Here is a 21,638-nt window from a genome sequence, read left to right as displayed (position 1 = left end):
CCACCCACCCACAGTAAACACTGGCTAAATGCACATGTGTGTGCTTGTTGTGGGATGAGGTCATGTATGAGTCCAGTGCTTTGCACAACACATTTGGCAAGGGCAGAAGTGCAGCATCTGCCTGGGTCATGGGGTCAGTGATGAGTTTCCTATCTTCTGGTTTCCCTCTCAGTCTCTGCTCACCTTTCATTTTCCTACTCAGGGCTACTCTTGTTTTCATTTCCAGTTACCAAAACTATAGTAGGGGGAGTGAGCAAAGTGTTTAGGGGCCCCTCCCAGAGATAATTAATTGCTCTGTCACCTGGTCAAATCACTGCCGTCATGACCATTTTCCTGAGTCATCTCATGTAGTTCTTATTTACAAAATCCATAAATACGTCCCTTTAATGGCTGAGTCATGAGGCCCAAGAGCCCCATGGAAATGATCCACCACCTGCTCTGGGCTTTGCTCCTTGGATTGTGGACATCCCCGGTCTTCCTCATGATGGATGCCATCCAGCCCTGGCCAGATTCCTGTATGTCTATCCCTGGCTCTTTCCTGCCAACTCCTTGGCTATGCCAGTGCCTGTTGCTGCCTACCCAACTCCCATTCCAAGTAACACCTATGAATGAGCCAACACATATGGTACAATTCATTCACCTCAAAGTATTCAATCCAGTAGTTTTTAGTATAGTCGCAGAGTTGTGCAACCATCACTATGATTGTAGGGCATTTTTCATCACCCTCAGTAGAAGCATTATACCCATTGGCAGCCACTCCCTATTTTTCTCCAACTTCCCTAATCTATGCCAACCATTAATCTACTTTATAGATTTGTGCATTTATGTTTTGTTATGAAAAGAATCACTACCACGTTGCCTTTTGTATATAGCTTCTTTCACTTTTCATGATTTTTAGGTTCATTTATGCTGTAGCATTTGTCCACACTTCATCCCTTTTTGTGATTCACCTAATATTTCTTTGTATGGATATACCACATTTTGTTTATCCATTCACCAGCCGATGTACTGTATATTTATGAACAATGCTAGCATGAACTGTCATAAACAAGTTTTTGTGTACATATGTTCATTTATCTTATATATTTACCTAGAGTGGAATTCTTAGGGCATATAATACAGTAATTCCATGTTTGGCATTTTAAGAAACTGCCACTGTTTTCTAAAGCAGCTGTCCCAATTTTTATTTTTACAAGGAATATATGAGAATTCTAATTTTTCCATATTCTTGCCAACATTTTTTATTGTCTGTAATTTTGGTATCATATCTAAGAACCATTGCCTTAGCAAAGGTAAGGAAGGTTTACTTTTATGTTTTTCAATAAGAGTATTATTATTTCAGCTCTTACGTTTAGGTCTTTGATCCTTTGAGTCAGTTTTTGCTTAGTATGTGAGCTCTAACTTAATATTTTTTGCATGTGGTAAGGGTCCAATTTAATATTTTTTGTGTATGGAGATTCAGTTGTAGCACCATTTGTTTAAAGATTTTCTTCACATTTTTTTGGTGAAATAATAAACATTTTAGGTTTCACTTAAAAAACTTAAGTGCTTTGGTAAATTTCCTTGGGACAAATATAATTTATTAGAGGTTATCATTTGTTACTAATGATAATGAATGAGGAGTCCATTGATTTCATATTTACCTGTCTGTATTTGGGACTAAAATTTATAAAAGATTTATTGTTGCATTCTAGTTCTTAAAGATCCAGAGGTCTGGCCTCTTGATAGCATTTTGTTTCTGTTTTTCAATGGTCGATTTTTATCTTACTTGCTGTTTCCTATAGTATTTATTGACCCACTTGGTTTTGCTTTTTGTCCATATGTATGGAGTGCCCACATTTAAAATGTTTGGAGCACAAAACAGCAGTTACTTCATAGATTTACTTCTACCACCAGGAGAATGCTGCAGTTGTTTATTTTTAGAAAAGGAGAGAAACCCAGATTCTAGTTCCTTTTCCCCGGTAAGAGAGCACCCTAATTTATTCCAATGCCATTTGACACTCTTCTGCCTTGGTCCTAAAACAAAGCCACCATTTGGCCATTGCAAGATAGATTTGCTACCCTTTGGGTAGCCTGTCTCAGGCTATGGCTGTTCCTTTGGCCTCTCTCATCCCCACCAGACACTCCTAAAATAGACTTCGTCCTGGTGGGCCATCTGCAGGGCGACAAATGGATCATCCGAGTGGTGAGTAGGATTTGAGATCCCACATAAAGTGTGCTCTGTGCTTTCCTAATTTTAATCATGACTGTTCTTCCCCACCCTCTACCCCTTGTGGATAACAGGAGGGATATATGTGAGTGTGTTAATAGTGCTCAGGGCCACTGCCTTAAGGGGTGAGTAGCAGGGAACATAAAACCTCCTCAAACTCAGTACCTTTTCTTTAGTACTTTTAGAGCAAGTGTAAGGGTATCTGTGCAAGTGCAAGGCCTTCCTCTATGTGTGTTACATCTGCAGTTGAAGAGCAATTGGAGAAATAGCTACTTTCCTAGAAAATAAAAACTCCTTAAGTTCTAGTAGCTGAACTAAAATTTTCAGAAATATGGCATACTTTAAAGGAACCAGGAGATACCATTTTTAAACAAAAATAAACTGGGTGCAGTGGTGGCACATTCCTGTAATCCTAGCATTCTCAGAGGCTGAGGCAAGAGAATCATAAACTCCTCTCAGAGCAACTCAGTGATTTGGCCAGATTGTCTCAAATTTAAGGAAGAGGGGTGGGCTGGGGGTGTAGCTCAGTGCAAGGACTCTGGTTCAGCCCTCAGTACTTCCAAAACATATTGCTGAAATGCACACGCTTAAAAGTCGGGGTGATTGACAAGTGATGAGTATTAAATGAGATTCATTCTTGTACAGCTGGGGAAGTTGTCTGTTGTGGAAAGATCTCCAGACACATTTGCCATATATGGTTCAAAATGATTCTGGAAGAGTCACCCACATGAGCTTATTTTTCCCTAAAGCAAAGTTTAAGGTAAAGAAAAGAATTTAAGAAATTTTATACAAGTCAAAATACCTTTGCCTGTAGTTATTGTAGGGTTTTGTTTTGATTGGAAGAGATCTGCTATTGAATGAGATGAAGATTTTTTTTAAAAAAAATGTTGGTTAGATAGAGAAGTGTAGTAGTGAAAAGAGCAAAAAGCCAATAAGTAAAAATGAATGAATAGTATGGGTATTGGATTTCTTCATCTTCCTGGAAACATACTGTGAGGGTGTCCCTGTGGCCTGGCCAGGGCCACTGCCCACCAGGTCAACCTCCATGAAAGAGATCTAAAAGAGCTGGAAGTGGGTAAATCCAGTAGCAGAGAGCACATCTTTCCTGGAAGCATTTACCTTGTTTTCAGCAGTATCCATCAGAGTCTTGCCAAAGAACCAGACCATTCCTTCACTTTTCCAACAGGTGATGGGCATTGTTGTCAGCTTGTGTTTGGGAGACCTGACCTAAAGGTGCAGTGGTGCTGGGCAGTCAGCCACTCTCCTCTCACCTGGGGTGGAAGGAGCTAATTCCATGGTTCACAGCACCTGGCTACAGATGTTTGGCTCTACCTCTGCTCTGCACATAGGGGGACTGGGTCCTCCTTCCAGGGGCCTTTAAAAAAAAAAAACAAGAACGTAAGTGATTTACCATTTATAAAGCTTTCATGTACATTCTCACTTGACCCTTCCAACAACCCTGTGAGGTAGGCAGCATAGGTGTTCTTCTCATTTAAGATGAGGAAAGTAAATCTCAGAGCGGATAACTGATGTGACCCAAGTTATACAGTTAGCAAATAATTTGTATTAGTATCAGTCTTTGGCCTAAAAATTTAGCACCCAGCCTCCCCTCATATATTCCCCACCTACTTCACAGGAATAGTGAAGGTAAAATGAATTCAAGGCTAGAAAAATACTTTGAGGGGAAAAAAGGACTATATGATTATACCCATAAACTGTAATTGTCCATGATAAATGCTCAGTCCCCTTCTCACCCCAGCTCGTGCATGAACCCAGAACATTATATTACCTCTGTCTGTACTAACTGAGCAACTAAGTAAGGCAGGGTAACAGTGAGATCCTGTTTAAAGTTACATAAATTATAATCGGAATCTGCATTATTAAGCAGAATGAACAACACACAAAGGCTAATAAGCAACTAGGACCTGCCAAAGTACATAGCAAAGCGAGACAACATTATCAGATAGGGCACGATTACATAGAAGAAAAAGTGGTGTCAGAGTTCAAACTGGCACACACGTAGTTATCTAAGGCAAAGTGATGGCAAAGAAGAGTTACTTGTTCTGCATTATATAAACAAGAGCAGAAAATTCATGGGAACCCGTGCAAAAGCATTGTGTGTATCACACAGATTTTTCCAGTTGCCTACAGGGACTATAAACACTCATCTTCATTGTAATGCATGATTGTACCTGTGCTAATATCCTGAACTTAAACCAAGGAACAGCTCCATGCTAAACCTCCTTGGGTAAAATACAACCAGTACTATTACTTCTAATCAGACTAATAAATAGAAAATCTTTAAATGAATTAGATGGCTGTTTAGGTTTCCTTCAGGATTTACTTTGATTTCTCCTGCTTTAAGACCCAAAGAAAGTTATATTGAGTTTTTATTGGTGATTCTAAGTGTTTGTGTTTATAACATTTAAAATTTATAGGTGAATTTAACATTAAAAGTTTTATAGCATCTTTTCAGAAAGGATTATATATTATGCAAACTATTCCAGTCATACCAAACCATTTTTCAATGTCTTTTCCTCTGAGAACAATCTTATTCAGCACGCTTCTCCTCCTGAGTTGGTTCATTCTGCGCAAGCTTTGCTTTCAGTTTTTTATTTTCTTCTACAGTGGCTTCATATTTGTCTTTCATTTCTGCCAATTCTAGGCAAAGCAGCTCAATTCCTGAATTTTCTGGGGGTAGCAGCTCCTAAGTGATGCTTTAAAAAATCCAAAGCACTATTAGGTTTCTCTGGTTCTTCATATAAGGCTACCAACACCTTGGTCAGCATGTCCAGTATCCCGTCTTCTCCAAGTACCTCTGGAACTGCTTGTACTTGGAGTTGGTGGCTTTGTAACAGGCCCAGGGGCTTCTTTAATATGTCCTGAGTAGGAAATGTTCAGAGCGTGATGTATGGTTCTAGAATTTGTGGCTGTGCACAGAGGCCAGATATGCTGAATGGTTCAGGGAGCTTTACCATGGCCGGGGCTGCTGCTTCGTGGATGGTAAGCTGCTTCCTGGGTCAAGGTTTGCTGACCCACACCAGGCCTCTTTTTAGCAAGCATAGATGCACCAATAATGTTAGGTAGCCTCAATGTATGTCTTTTGTTCTTGGCAAGTGCTAAGGCTCACCATTTCCAGTTTTCAAAATACTTATACTTCCCTTATTCTCTAGAACTCCTAATGCTGTGCATATAATTAAGTTAAAAGGTATTCTTAGTGTTGTAAAATATGTGTAACATGAAATTTGCCATTTCAAGCACTCTAAAGTATACACATTAGTGGTATTAATTATGTTAACAGTCCTCTGTAGCCAAAAAGTATTTCCAAAATCTTTTTCATGTTCCCAAACAGAAACTCTGCAATTATTAAGTAATAACTCATCACTGTCCCTTTATCCCAGCTCCTGTAACTTTTTTCACTTTTTAATTTTTAATAGTACATGTTTCCAATCATAATGATTACGCTTATGGGAAGTTGGTACATGTACATGACACTTCTTATTTTCAGCCCCTTCCCCCGCCTTTTATCTTAATCCCTTTCCCATATAAGAAAGATCTATCTTCATACTTCTTTCTGCCTATCCTTTATTTTGCTACTTCTTTATATTTTAGTTTTCTCAGATAAGAGAAACCGTGTAATATTTAAGCTCGTGTGTCTGATTTGTGTCACTTAATATTATGATCTCAAGGAGCATTCATTTTCCCACAAATAACTCATTTATCCTTCTTTATGGCAGAGTATGACTCCATAGTGTAAAAATTCATATTTTCTTTAGTGTGCATCTGTTGATGAATATAGAAGCTGCTTTCAAGATTTAACTATTATGAATTGTACTGTTATAAACACAGGTATGCATATATCACTGTGATACAATGACTTCAGTCTCTTTTGTGAAGATATCAAAAAGGGGAATAGCTAGCTTAAATGGAATTTCTAGTCTCAGTTTTGTGAGGCATCTCCATACTGATTTCCGTAGTGGTTGCAGTAGTTTACTTTTCCACCAACAATATAAAAGAGTTTATTTTTTCCTGAAGCCTCACTAGCATGTGCTATTATTTGATTTCTTCATGATAGACATTCTTTCTGGAGTAGGATGAAATCCTAGTGTGGTTTTCATTTGCATTTCTCTAATGACCAAAGATGATGAACCTTTTGTCATGTATTTATCAGCCATTTTACTTGTCCATGTTTTGATTGGATCTTTGAGGGTGTGTAATTTTTAGTTCTTTATATATTCTAGATATTCATCTTCTGTCTTGAACTGCTGGCAAAAGTTTTTCTCATAGATTGTCTCTTCACTCTGTGGGTTGTTTCTCTTGTTGTGCAGAATCTTTTTAATTTGCAGTTATCCCATTTGTTGATTTTTCATACTATTTCTTGTGCAGTCAAGCCCCTGCAATTTATAGTCTTCATTTTCTATGAATTTGCTTATATAATTAAAAAAATTTCATTTTCAAAACTATTGTAAGTTGAGCTTATAAATGAATTTCAAAGGAGTACATGAGGCTTTCTATTTATGTAGCTGAACATGTTTAGCATTTCTGTCTTAATTTGCACACTAGACAATTGTTAGAGACAAGCAGAGTTTGGAAGGGAAGGTCACTAAATTCTTGAGAATCTATTGTATGCTAAGCACAGGAGTAGCTACATGGGTGTCTGTGATCTCAGCTGTTCAAAGAGCAGTTGAAGTGAGTTGTTCCTTTTTTAAGACTAAGAAAGTTATGTTCATTTACATAAAAGTCCTCTTAAAGATTGAGAACAAAATCCTGACCTCAAGAGACACATCTGTTTGCGTTTTTGTTATTCCTTCCAGGGTGTAAAAGCTCACATAAGCGTGGACCATGCATTTCTACTCACTGTTGTATTTTTCAGAGTGAATTCCAGAGCTGAAGGTGGCAACAAGAATACCAAGGAGGTTCCACATCCCAGGGCCAGAGGAGCCTCTGCCTTCCTGCAGCCACTTGTCCAACCATGTCAACTCCCCCGTAGTCATTCACTAGTACCAGTCATGTGCTGGGCCTTGGGAGATAAGCCAGTGGCTCCTCATTCCTTCCTGTGATGAGATCAAAGAGGTGACAGTGGCAGCTACTACTCTCACTGTTTTTTGAGCACATTGTATGAGCTGCATCCAGTAGGTTTCAGAGCTACCTAACCTAACCCTAACTACCTAACAGATGTGGCAGAGGGTTCAACATGGAGAAACAATGGCTCACTGAGTACAGATGGAAGATGTTGGCTGGTGGTGTCAGTACAGGGCTCAGGAGGAGCTCATGTGGGCCTGAGGACTTCCGGTGTACCCTCTGTAAGTGGGTAGGATGAACCTCTGCTTCCGGGTCATTCTGTTAGCCAAGACATGGACACCAGAGTAGCTAAAGGCCTGGCCAACAGAAAGACATGATGATAAGGGAGCAGGGACTGCAGGGTGCTGGAAGCCTCTGTTTCTGAGCCCCTTGCCCAGAAAACCCTCCAGTTTCAGGAGAGGAATGAGGGCTCTGCAGAGTTCCCATTTTTCATTGTGAGTGGCACAGGCTGAGGTGGGCTGGTTCCTTATGGCCATGGCAAGTAGAGAATAACAGTGAGTCAGCCTGCAGTGTGTGTTCCTATCTGTGTGTTCATTTCCACAGAGAAAGGGCCCTTTCTTGATGCCTGTTGACTCTTACTTTGCATATATGCATCTATAGAGGGTTCATGATCTCATTCATTAGTTTGCAAGAAATCAAAAAAATCCATTTAGGGAGCAATGAGACTACTGAGATAGGATGGTGGCAAGAAAAAAAAAGTTGGACTGTAGGTAAGGATTGATTAGGCTGTGAGAAGACAATGGAAAGGGGAGAAAAGAATATAGAAAAGCAAAGGAAAATTTTACAAAGCCTGTTAATGTGCAAAGATTTATCCAGACATTGTTAAAATTCAAATTATACAATTCAGTCTGTTACAGAGAACAAATGGGCCCCTTTTCAGCTTTATTTCATCTGAACTGTTTTATTCAAGCAATAAATACCTAATTGGTGGATGTTTTAAAGTTTACCAGACTGTAATAAATCTATATTTAGCAGAAACCCAAGTGATATTGTAAGCCATTTCCAGTAGGATTAAAATCATCAGCATGTTTTTTCAAATACTAAAAGAAGTAGTCAGCTTTGGCCTATATTTTATTTTATATTCCTAATTTCACACAGACATTCTTGTTCCATTGACAAGTTGTTCTTTTTCTGAAACTGCATAGGGTTATTTTTTCTTTCACACTATGAATTGGGTGAAAGAGATATGGAATCTCTTCTCTTTGATGAACTTTGATAATCTAAACTCTCTGTTCTTTGCCTTCCATAAATTTAAACTTGTGAATCAGCTGGAAATAAATTCATATTAAAACATTTTAAGCACATTAAATATCTGTATCTGAGTATCAGGTACATAAGTGTCTTTTTTTTGAGACAGGCTCTCACTCTTCATAGTTCAGGCTGGCCTTGAACTCACTAGCTGGCCCAGGCTAACCTCAAACTCACAGAAATCCTCCTACCTCAGCCTCTCAAATGCTGAGATGATAGGCGTGCACCTTACATCTGGCTCATTTTTTAAACTATGTGTGATTACACTGAGATATGCAAAAGCAACCTGGACATTACTTAGGAAGTGTGAAGAGTCCTTGACCTCCATTCAGGACATCTTTTCTCACATCCTGGATCTCTGTCTTGTGCCCCAGACATAGCTGACCAAGGGAGACATCATCTGCTCATTAGTCCACCTTCTTCAACAACTATTTGGTTAACTGTACTTACTTTGTTTGGTCTGTCATATCTTGGCATTAACATTTTGACTTGTGAAGTTTTTTCCAAGAGCCCTCTCTTCCTTGTAGTTGCTGCTTTACCTAAAATTGGGCTCCTGGCACTTCTTTGGTAGTGCTCTCTGTGTGTTCCCTTTCCTTCCAGGAACTCTGTGCCAGCCCTTCGTCCATCACCAATCTTCCTGAAATGCATGTTCCTTGAAATGCATCTAATTTGCTGCACTGGGTCATTCTGTCCCTTGAAACCTTTAAAAGCCAAACACATGCACTGCCTTTCCCTTTCAGACCACCTATGAGTCTTCAGGACTGTGCATGAGCCCCACCTCCTGCTCACCCAGCATCCTCCCGCTTTCTGGTGATCTCCCTGCTGCCCAAAGTAGCCAAGCCACTGCACCCCAGCTACCTCCTGTCTCCAGGTGAATGTGACTGGTCCAGCTTACTCTTGTCTGTGAAGAGGTAGTTCAGCATTAAAGAGTATTTTATTTATTTATTTTTATATTTTTGGTACCAGGGATTGAATTCAGGACCTTGTGCTTGCGAGGCATGTGAGGTGCCACTGAGCTAAGTTCCCTGCCTTAAAGAGTGTTTTTAAAACTCTTTTATTCACCCCATCCTCCTGGGAAGAGAGATATAAGAGGGAACCAGGATGAATATGTGTGTGTACTTAAATATTTACTTCATGATATCATAGACTGCAAAAACCTCTCTGTAATTGTGCACTTTGTCTTTTAGATTGCGCTTCAGTATATTTCTGAGTTAGTGATAGACTGTAAAGAAAGGAAGATAACACGTATGGAAACTTTTTTACCTGGCATCCTCTCTCCAGATAGTTGGAAAGCAATCCAGTCAATAAGTGAACTGGCCTTAGAGAAGATAATAATATTGGCATTAACTTTTTTTACCAAATTTTCATTTCTTTGAAATGCATCTAATCAAATATTATTTACTGTCTTTGAATTTGGTGGGGAGAGATTGCATGGGGCTCTTTCAAAAAGAATGGTTATCACTAATTCAAGAAATTTACTTCCAAAGAAAAAGGAAGAGCTTTAGGAATACGAATTTATATAATTTGTATCTATAAGGTGGAATCAGTTCTTCATCTTTTCACAAAAACTGACCCTTGTGTTTACTCCTCAATGATTTACCAGGACTCTTGCTCCTTTAGATGGTTTGCTGTTGGCTTTTGGAAATGCAGTGGCTTCCGTCTGTTTAGACCAACACACCTGTGTCTGGTTATGTTCAGAGCAGAGAGGTAGCTATCTCAGAGCATAGAATGTCCTAGAAGTTTCACATTTTCATGTTCTCTCAAAAGGAATTTTACAGAAATGAGCATTTAGAATGCCCAGTTCTAAGCAAAAACTTTAAGAGTGGAGGTTTAAATAAAATGATTTATTTTCTATAATAGTTTTATAGGAAGCACATGTGTTGCTTTTGCAATCAGGGTTTGAAGCTATTCCACATTAACCCGAGTACTTTGTCCGTCATCAAGAATTGGAGCATTGAAGGCTGCAGAGCAGTACTGTGGAACTGAGGTGATGGGGAGATGAATTTGTCATGAAGTGAGTGTGGAAGGCGTGTGGCAGTTGCTTGATTTTTACTGTGGTACATGGTGCCTTTGGCCTTTGTATGAGAATCTGAATTTTTCTTGCTGAGTGGGAATTTCACATTTATGAGTGGGACTGACATGGTGGCAGGAGAGGGAAACTCCAGTGTTCGTGGGGTAGGAAGGAAGGGTAGAAAAGGCAGCTTGGGTGCTAATAAAACTTACAATGTGAAAACTAAAGTCTGTTTGTTTTGCAAATCTGGCTGTAAACACATTAAATTCTTACCCAGTATCAAATGTGAGGAAAATGTTATGAAATAAAATTGGATGTTGTCAGAGGGATTCACAGATAATTATATTTTTCTGTCTTCTCCTTACCTAAAGGTTGTTGTCGAGTCTGATTGTCCAGCCGTGCAGTTGTGAGGATCTAGCACTCTTTTCCTGAACTCTTTGGCGCTGTTCTGTCCCCACTTGGGTTCGAGTGGAGGCCTCCTGGACAGCTGGTGGCCAGGGCAGCTGTAGTGACCCAACTCTAGTGTGCCCCTCCCAGGGATGGAGCTCTTAATTTAGCTGTTGGGGTTGTACATAAAATGCCACAACACAGCAATCTGAGATCTTGCGTTCTGTTTAAATAAAAAGGCAGATGCTTCACACATGTTTTCATAAATTGACATAAACCACAGAAGGAAAGAATGCTGATATTCAATAGGAACCTCGCAACAACTTGTTACTTGTAACTTTTTGATTTACAGGAAGAGCAGATGTAGAAGGAAAACCTGCATCTGTGTGGATGCTAGATTAGGGGTAACCTGTGCTCTTTTATGTGACCAAGCAGCCGACAGGTGGGACATTTATAAATAGTGGTGGTTCTGATGGACCCCGAGATAGGAGGGCTTCCTGGGCCAGTGAATTGGTGTGTGGTAACGTGGTCAGAGGGAACAGGGCTGAGGGGAAGGGATACACTGCCTTTCATGTTTTTTTCTATATCAAGAAGAGCAGATGATTGAGCCATGGAAGGAGCCTACTAATGTGGAAGACCTAAAAATAGGGCTGAGAAAGGGTGCCTCTTTTCAGAAGTTGTTGGCCTCTATGACTTTTGGAAGCATTGATGGCTACCAATGGACTACCATGTTAAATTACACTTGATAAACACTTGTGTCTCTTCCTAGGCTCAACTACCTTAAGAAAATGAGCTTCTCTTTGACTGTTGAGGCCAGAAGGGGGGCTGTGGGCCCTGGGAATTCCTTCCAGTTGTGGTGGATTTATACTGATCTGTCTACACTCTCTCTCAGTCCTCCGTGACAGTGCCAGGCACATGTCAGTATTGGAGTAATTGATGGTGTACACTGGAAAAGAGAAGGTCTACAGTTTCAGAGTATAGTCTGTGAATATCAGATGCAGCCGGGCATCATGTAGCCGGAGATACACAACCTTGGAGTCATGAGCCAGCCAGCAGCGAGCACTTAGGAAATGATCTGTATGACACAAGCCATTCCAGAATGGCATCTCTATTCCCTGGCGTGGCTGTACCCCAGGAAAAATTGTTAGGTGAAGTCAGAGCCTGCTTATGTGTAGTGATGTGCTGGTCTGTGTGCTGTCTCAGGAGTGTGGCCATGTGGACTCTCAGGGGAAAGTGGGACCCATCTGTTAAATAAGTTAATGGTCAGTTTGACTTGGGGCTATCCCTGGTCAGCTCAGGGCAACTGGTTTTATAATTAGCCCTTGAAGGACACTAGCTAGAAATTGGTGTTAAATAGCTCTCACTCCCATATTGTAGTGTTTTTTAAAAAGCAGTTTTTGCTTAAACTAAGAACCAGCTTAAAGAAAAAGGCTAGGCAGGAGTTTGGCTTGTGTCCTTTATCTTATCTATGATTAGCTTAGATGCTTGATCAGTTATTTGCTCATTCCAACACCTCATGACTGTCGGGGTCTGCCTGGCTGGTGGCAGTACAGAATAGTGAGGAAGTCTTATGATTTGAATAGTAGTAAATGACAACATCTCTTGCTGGAATTTTATTTAGCTATTGAATTCAGTTGTACTGGAGGTTTTAGTGTTTATCAGTATTTTACCCCCACTCTTTTTTTTCACCCAGGAGACAAATGGTGAGTTAAATATGGCCATGACTCAGTCAGATGCTGGGCCAAAGTCTGGTAATAGCTATCAAGATAGGCAGTATCGTAGGTCTTTTTAACACTGGCACTTGGGCTCTTTGGTGGGTTTTTGTGTCCACTAAGGTTGAAAATGGTCAAGTTGTCCTTATTCTGGTAATAAGCTAATAAACAAAGTAGTCCTAGGCATTTTTAAAAATTTAAAACATTAAAAATGAAAGTTTGAGTTAACTCCCATGTGATATTTGTATGTGAGGTTATACACACAAATGAACTAACTCTAACTGTTATGCCTAGGCAACATAAAAGATCTACTTTTGAATTTTCAAATATTTACTCAAGCAGTCCTCAAAGAGGTGCCTGGATAGCCTTCTTTATAATATGGTTCTGATTCTTATAAAGTTAGTTGGCTCTAAAAACTTCACATTGGTTGAACAACAAGTTTGTGGTGTTGGTATTTCAAAGGCCTTAAACCTTGGAACCTGAAACCAGGCTGCAGTGATTAGGTTTTTTTTTTTTGGTATGGATTAAGTGCTAGAATGAGGAAAACAGTCCGTGAAATGGTGACTGGCTTCACTTTTTTTTTTCTTCAGAAAGTGTTTCAAAGCAATAAAGGTATCATGTACTGCTAGACATAAAGGTAGCTGAATTCAGGGGGGACGCTGGCAGATTTTTAAGAATCTGCAGTCAATCAGGAAACAACAGTGACTTGCAACCTTGATGTCCACTGGGGCTGGCTAGGAGTTTTTGTAGCAGTTTCAGGTTGCAGGCCAATTATAGATGACAGCAGGTTTCTGCTGGTTCCAGGCTGGGAGCACCTGTATGGACAGGCAGTCTGAAGAAAGGGAATGGCAAAGGAGTCAGCGTGGGAATGAGTGGGGAGACCATGAGCTAGAACAGAGCTTGGGAGAGGACACATTCAATCCCAGAGCCCTCTTTCCTAGACTTGTGTACAACCATGACTTGTGGTGGAGGGTTGGTGCTTAAACAATGTGTACATTATTCTAATTTTGTTTTGTTTTTTTGAGATGGAGTCTCACAATATAATTCAAGTTGGCCTTGAACTCATGGTGATCCTCTTGCCTCAACCTCCTGAACACTGGGATTACAGGCATGTGCCACCACACTGGTTTATTTATTCTAATTTTATTTTTTTATTTTTGGTACCAGGGATTGAACTTGGGACCTTGTGCTTGCGAGGCAGGTTGCGGAACCACTGAGCCAAATCCCCAACCCTATTTATTCTAATTTTAAAAAGATATTAACTCTGCATTTAATTTTTTGAAAAGGTGGCACATCTACATAGATGCAGCTTTGAAAAGTATAAAGATTTGCAGTAAACAACCTCATCCTCTTATTCTCTCTTACCTTTGCTCTCTACTTTCTTCCCCAAACTTCCCAATTGGCCATCGTTTGTAAAAATTGTGTTAATTTCATGTTTTTATAGATGAAGAAAAAAGTCACCATATAACTTCCTCTTTTAAAAAAAAGGTAACATATGCACTTAATATTTCTTGGGGACTTCTTCCATATTAGTAAATAAAGAGCTTCTTATTTGTTCTTTAACAGTATAATATTTAACTACAGGTATATGAGAATCTTTACTTAATCTATCTCCTATTTATGGATAGGTAATATGTTGTCTACCCTTGGCCATGGTGAGCAAATGCTGGAAGTAAGTTTTTTATATACAATTGGCTCTGTGCACTAGATCCTATCCCCCAAATCCAACCAGCTGTGGATCCAAAATATTTGAAAAAGAAAAACACATCTGTACTAAACATGTACAGACTTTTTTCTTTGTCATTACTCTCTAAACAATACATTACTATAACTGTTCTTATTGTATTAGATACTATAATAATTTGAGATGTTAAGCTCTGTGCAAATACTATATCATTTTATGATAAGGAACTGGACATCCATGGATTTCAGGGAGTGTGTGTGCATGTGTTTGTGTGTGTGTGTGTGTGTGTGTGTGTGTATTGGGGCCAGTGCCGTGCTCATATAGAGAGATACCAGCTGCCCTTTTGCACACATGCAAGTTTTCTGTTGGATAAATTCTAGGGAGAGGGATTGCTGGATCAAATGATCCATGTACACTTAGAGTACTAATAGATATTACCAAAGTCTCTTCTAGAGGGATTGTATTTTTCTACCAGCCAATTTATGATCCATATGAATGTGTTGGAATATCTCTTGGGGCTCCAAATAATGGTGTAAAAGCCATGTTCTATGTGCCAGTACGAAACCTTTTAGAATGCAACAGTGTTTCCCTGTGGTGTGAAGGATCTGTTGCGTCTCAGGAGCAGGTAAGACAGGCCCACCCTGGGTAGTTGTATTGTACCTGTCTAAGGGCACCCACCCAATGCAGTGTGACCAGAGGGGTAACCCTTGTCTAATGCCTAACAGCAATCCTGGCTCAGAAAACCTTGAGAGATGCAGAATCCCATTCAGATTAGAAGACATAGACTAGTGTCCCTCAGAAAGACTTTGATAAATCTAGTGAGATTAACCCTAATGGAAGCTGTTAGCAGATATATAAGAAGTATGTATTAGGAAGATGAGCAATCAGCTTACATTTTAGTATTTTTGAAACTGAGCAGAAATAATTTAACATTTTCATCTTAATATGAGAAACAAAACCACCAAGCAACAGTTAGTAGGTGTTATAGTTTGGGTCTAGATATCCCCCCAAAACCTCATATGGTAGCTGAATCTAGAGAGTGTGATGCTAGGATTAAGGGTGTGTGATTCCTAAACCAGTACATGGATTGGTTTGGCACCATCCTAATCCCCGTAGTTCCTGGGGCAGAGAGACAGTGTTGCTTTTGCTGTCCTCCGTCACCATGAACTGTTGCCCCTCTGCCATCCTGGCTTGGAACCAGACAACTATGGACTCAATAAACTGCAAGCCAAATAATGATTGTATTTATCATGGGTTGTTCTTTAACTTTGGATGTCGGGTATTTTGTCTCAGTGATGGGTGAAAAGTAGCTAACACAGTAGGCTAAGGAATGGCAAGAAATAGAGCTGAGGAAGCCTCTTGTTTTCCTCTTCTTGGGTCTCTCTTGACCCAACCATTCCTTGCTTTAAAGCTCAGCTTCTGGGCTGAGGCACGCATATCACTCCTCAATTCCCCTACCCAACTTTTCTTCCACATGTTCAGATCCTTCCTTCTATGAATTTTAAAATTTAAGCAATGACTCTTTCCCCCCAGATAAAAGCAGTGCATGTTTATGACAGAAAATCTAATATTTATGATTTTAAACTGTGATTACGATTCTGGAATCTTGTTGGAGATCAAAGTGGGTTAGATTCATTCATAGGAAAATGGATACATATTGAGGATATACTCCTAAGTGAAATAAATAAGTCACACATCTGTGAATACCGAATAGTTTCTCTGGTGAATAAACTGTAATAGTACATAAGATCCTAATGAGATAACTGATATTGTGAAATGGGAAGAAAAGGTCTAAAGGTGTAGGGAAGGTGGGATGGGTAGGGGAAAGGTAATAAGGGAAAATAAAAAAAATGTGAGATAATGAAAAGATGGAAATAAAGTGATTGTAAATGGGGAGGGGAGGAAGGGTGAAGGGAGGGCAGGGACAAGGGGAAAAAAATGAGAACCAAGACCTGTCGTGTAAAGGTACAAGATCCTAACAATGAGTGTAACTGTACTGTATACCTAAAATGTACCAATAAACTCAATTAAAAAAAAACCAAAATGGGTTGGAGTAAGGAATGAGCAAGTCTGAAGTTGATTAGAAATGAGCAGAATTGAATTTGAGTGATGTTCTCAAGGTATGTGTAATGCTAACATAATCTCAACACATTTTGACCATTGGGGGAATGTGAAAACTAAGGCCATCTACCAGTGTTTTTTTCAGGGTAACTTGATGAAAATTTCTAAACAGAGCAGCAGAATAGAGTGAAGGTGGATGATTAAAATGTGTTCGTGTCACTAATCTTATTGAGACAGTATGCATTAGAAAAGAAACTGCTAACATTTAAATCATTTGTAGGAAAATGGGTGCAACTTGAGAACATAGGTTAAATGAAATAAATCAGACACATAAAGTTAAATATTGCATGGTTTCTTTTTTGTGAGAAACCCAAAGTATAAATAATTTAAAGAGCAGAATAAAAGATAGATGGGAGGAAACAGGGAGCTAGAGCCTTTATAGATGGGAAGTGGTGGATCTACCGATGGGGGGAAGGGAAGTACAAAGAATTAAGATGTTTTATATACATATACCAACTCTCCATGACAAATACAGTTATTATGTATTGCAAACATGTACTACTGATAATAAAACTTTAAAAATTTTAACCGTAAAAGAAATGAAACTGTTACTATTTTAGTACATCAAATTATATAATCTTCTTATAATGAATAGCAGTACCTCAAAGCCCCATAGAAGGGCTTTATGTATGCAGTGGGTAAAGCATTGAATGGCCATTGACAACGGTGTGTATTGTGAGGGTAGAAAAAGCACCAGATGGCCTGGGAACAGGAAGGAGAAATGATTGAAAGTTCATACATAAATGGGTTTTTACAAACAGTGGTATAGAATGAGTACAGAGGTAGAGAATAGCTCAGTAAAAAGTTAAATAAAAATCCCCGTTCACAATTTCCCTTATCCAGCTGTAGCAATCACCTTCTATTATGCACTTGCTTTGGTGTAACACTTGCTTTTAAAAAGCGTATGTGTTCCAAAGTGACTGATATATTTGGGAACAATTTGATCATAACAGCTTTAATGTGCTGTGCGGTTTTGTTTGCAGGGGAGTAAGAATTCTGTACCCAAACGGACTGAGTCAAAGAGGAATATACAAAATACACACGACCACCCTTCTGTAGCATCTAACAGCTTTGTCAGTTCACATCTGGCTTTTGGAGCCACATCCACCCACGTGTGACATTGCAACCTCTGCCTTGCTTCTGACGATCCTTCTACTACCCCACAGCTGCTCCTAAGCAGCAGCACTTCTGTGCTCACTTCTGTAAGCACACTTCAGATATTTTTTACAGTAAAGTGCCATATTTAAGTATTTAACTATTTCATCTGTGTACAGTTGTGCTCCTATTTCTATTAGGGCTCTCTTTTCTTTTCCCATAGGCCCTCTTGTTTTTATGGCGAGGTTTGTGATGACATGGTAATTTGAAGGAATGTGTGTGTTGTGCTCTAGTGGACCCGATGGGACATGACTGTGTTTATGGTTCATTGTCTTGTCCTCCCTCCCAGCTGCAGTGTCAATACATAAGGACAGGGCCTTTGAATCTTTCTCTCACTATTGTGTCCCCAGCACCTGGAGCAGCATCTGGCATAAAGCAGAGGCTCAGAAGATATTTGTTGAATGAATGAGTCATCTGATATTTTATGCAAAACAGCCTTCTACTCCTATTCTGTTATAAATTAATGATTCATTACAGCAAAGAATTACTACAGTTGAGGGATATAGTATAGCAATGGAGTTTGGTAGATATGGCCACCTGTTTGGATAACATAGGCAGAAATAAAATTGCATGATGTGGTTACACAGCTTTCTAACATTTGAATTCAAGGAGGACTTTAGGCTGTAACAATTTATTCAATTAAAAGTAAAAACAATCAGGAGGATGGCATGGCACAGACCTGTGACTATGGGTATGTTCCCTTTGTAAAGAGCACAGGAAAAATCCTAACAAGTGGTGTTTGCCTCCAAAAGTGCTACATATATAACAAAGAATCTTTAGGGCTGGGGATTTAGCTCAGTGGTTCTGCCACCTGCATTACAAGCACAGGGACCCAAGTTCAAGCCCCTGTTCCAAAAGAAAAAAATCAAAACTTTAAAAGAAATTCAGAGTGGTAATATTTTTGATCAGTTGTTAGAAAGGACCTAAATTTTTTTTTTCTTTTAACTGAAGTTCTTAAAAAGGCATGTGTGACCATTAGCCTTAACTCTGTCACCTTTATTGGCTTGGGATCCACTGAAGAGATTATTATTTTTTTTCAGCTTTGAGTTTATTGGTACATTTTAGGGATACAGTACAGTTACATTCATTGTTGGGATCTTGTACCTCTACATGACAAGTCTTGGTTCTCATTTTTTCCCCTTGTCCCTGCCTTCCTGAAGAGATTATTAAAGCGCACTTGGTGTGTCCGGGTGGTAATGTAGGTGTGACCTTGGATAATATCTGGTCCTTGGGCCCTCCCTCTGGTACTGTGTCCTTACACTGTGTCCTGCCACCGTGGACTAAACAGATTTGTTATGCTGTGTCCTTCCACCATGACATTCAGGCCTCAGTGCCAGTGTATCACAGACTGAATTCTCTGAAACTATGAACCAAATAACAATTTCTCCTTTATATGAGAGGTGTCAAATATTTGATCCCAGTAATGGGAAAACTAATATAGCATGTATTGAGTGTATACCTATAAGTGATTAGCTAAAACTATGGGACATATACATGTCTTGTATGTTTTGTGTTGCTATACAGAATAATACAGACTGGTTAATTTATAAATTAAGAAATTTACTTGTTATAGTACCAGGAGCTGGAAAGTCCAAGGCTGAGAGACCTGTATCAGGCAAGGGCCTGAATGCTGCATCATCTTATGGTGGAAGACACAAAAACAAGAGAGGCCAAAACTTGCTTTTTTATCTAATGAGTTGATAGTGAACCTCCTCCTGAAATAAAAATATCCATTTATAAGGCCGGAGACTTCATGACGTAATCACCCCTTATCTGGTTGCCCCTCCCCCATACTGTAGCGTCAGAAATTATGTTTTCAACACATTAACTTTGGGGATCACATTTCAACTGTAGCAATGAACATACACATTTATGCATGTAAATTTGCGCCGCCCCTCTGTGAAGCACTATGAGTGCATTATTGAGTTTCATCCTCACAGAAGAGCTCCATGGTAGGTGCTGTTATTTTCTCATCTTTTCAATAAGAAAACTGAAACACAGAGAGGCTTAGTAACTTAGAATGATGCAACTGGTAAGTAAACAACCTGGAATTTTGGCTGCATCCTTCCGTGTGTTGAGAGCATGACACTAGGTCCTGATGATACCAAGTAAGACTTGGTCCCGATTCTCTAAAACAGGGGATAGAGGTATAGGTGACAAATAACTAGGATTGATACTTGAGCCAGCAGAGTATGAGGAGATATGGGGCCTGGGGATGAATGGGCCCCCCTCCTTTGACCACATGGTTGCTTTGGAAGGTAGCTCTCTACACTGAATGGAGCCAAACATACCTAAAGGAGCAGAAAGCTTCAACAGGTACATGAAGAAAAGAACTAACATTTATTGGATTCCTACCTCATTAAAGCACTAGACTGGTTGCTTTGTATATATTATATTAGATACTGACGAATTGGGATCTGGACTTTGTGATACGATTTTATTTGTTCATTTAATATTTATAATGCACTGGAGGTTTGTTCTCTTATGATCTATGTTTTCCATAAAACTCAGAGAATGTGTCCAAAGTTACACACTTAATAAGTGATGCTATTTAGCCACTGCTCACCAACCATGAAGTAGGAATTATTTTTAGAAGTGAAGACATACAGTGACAAAATGGCTTTGATCTTTTATTTGAATCTATGGCTCTCTTCAAATGAAAAAGCCTTTTATTTCCATTATTAAAATGGCACACGTTGAGTTGAGATGTGTTATGGTTTATATCTAGATGTGCCCCTAAAACTTCCTGCACTCATAGACATAGCTTTTGGAAGGCGATTGGATCTAGAGGTGTGATACTTGTCAGAGAGTCAGCTAAATGTTATGTTGCACTGTGAAGCCTGTAAGGTGGTGGGTCACTGAGGGTGTGGCCTGGAAGGATGTATCTTCCTTTCATCCTCCCTCTGCCATGCCACCCTGCCTTGGAGCCCGCCAACTATGGACTGAAACCTCTGCGACCATGAGCCAAAGTTAACTTCTCAAAGTTGTGGATGTTCTATATTTTGTCCCAGTGATGAGAAAGGTGATTAAGACCAGTTGAGTTTCTAGAAAAATATGGGAACTTTGAGACAGAAGTGATTATGTTCCTATAGATCCTAATGAAGATAAAAATGTACTTTAGAATAAAGAGATCTTATTCTTAGGAGAAAAAGAATTAGCAAATTGTACAGCAATTAATCACAGACTATAGGTGGCATAGATTCTAAATGTGGTAACTAAGACATAGACGATCACACTACTGGCATAGGGATTCTTCTGAAAACCAGATCTGATCTTGCCTCTTTTCTATGAAACAAACACCCCCACCATTTTTCCTGTTTTCCGCTCTGCATGCTATGAATCTTGGCATGTCTGTTGTGGCCAGTGCCCTGCACTTCCCCTGGTCATTCCTACAAGCACCTCCTCTCTCTACCCCAGTGCTCACTGTATATTTTTATATCATGGTAAGGTAGAATAGCATCCTTCCTTTTTCTGAAAGGTATCATCTTTTCTTTCCTGAAAATTTTAGTTTGTGTTTTATATCATGGTAGAATAGCACCCTTCCTGCTCCCCAAAGGTGTCATCTTTTCTTTCCTGAAAAATTTAGTTTGTGTTTGAGCAAGACATCTTCAAATTCCTCAGGCAAAATTTAGTTCCTGCATTTTCTGCTAATCCAGACCATTGTCAATTTCGCTGTCATGGATTTAGTGCACTGGGTTGCCTCCCCTGACTCCTGTGTCTGATTTTCAAGGGTTTTCATACACCAAGGCTGTTTTATACATATCCATGCTCTTAGTCCTGTCTCAGACCCTGAAACATTCAGTATTTGTGAAATGGGTAGGTGGATGGATGAATGGATGACTGATAGATGAAATAAGAAAATTATCACATAACAATGTGATAGATACATGGTTGATAAATCATTCCAAATTAGAAACTATTGTAGCCACTGTCATTAGCTGATTGTTTATACTTAGCATATACTAGTTTTTTATTCTCAAGAGTAATTCTTAAAAATTAGGATATGAAGTAGGTTTTTTTTTTTTTTTT

The 21,638-nt window shown here is 39.4% G+C and overlaps 1 protein-coding gene and 1 pseudogene across 1 annotated transcript in view; one reads left to right on the top strand and one right to left on the bottom strand.

Moving 5' to 3' along the window:
- Window positions 1-21,638, top strand: part of Fhod3 (formin homology 2 domain containing 3) — a 433,804-nt gene that overhangs the window by 80,856 nt on the left and 331,310 nt on the right. The gene's annotated exons all lie outside the window — the stretch shown is intronic.
- On the bottom strand, window positions 4,761-6,397 carry LOC104871964 (annotated as a pseudogene).

The sequence above is a fragment of the Fukomys damarensis genome, unplaced genomic scaffold (genome assembly GCF_012274545.1).
Source record: "Fukomys damarensis isolate Sample0158 unplaced genomic scaffold, DMR_v1.0_HiC HiC_scaffold_30, whole genome shotgun sequence".
NCBI lineage: Eukaryota > Metazoa > Chordata > Mammalia > Rodentia > Bathyergidae > Fukomys > Fukomys damarensis.
Note: the sequence above shows the minus strand (reverse complement) of the source record. Positions and strands in the feature narration are given on the sequence as shown.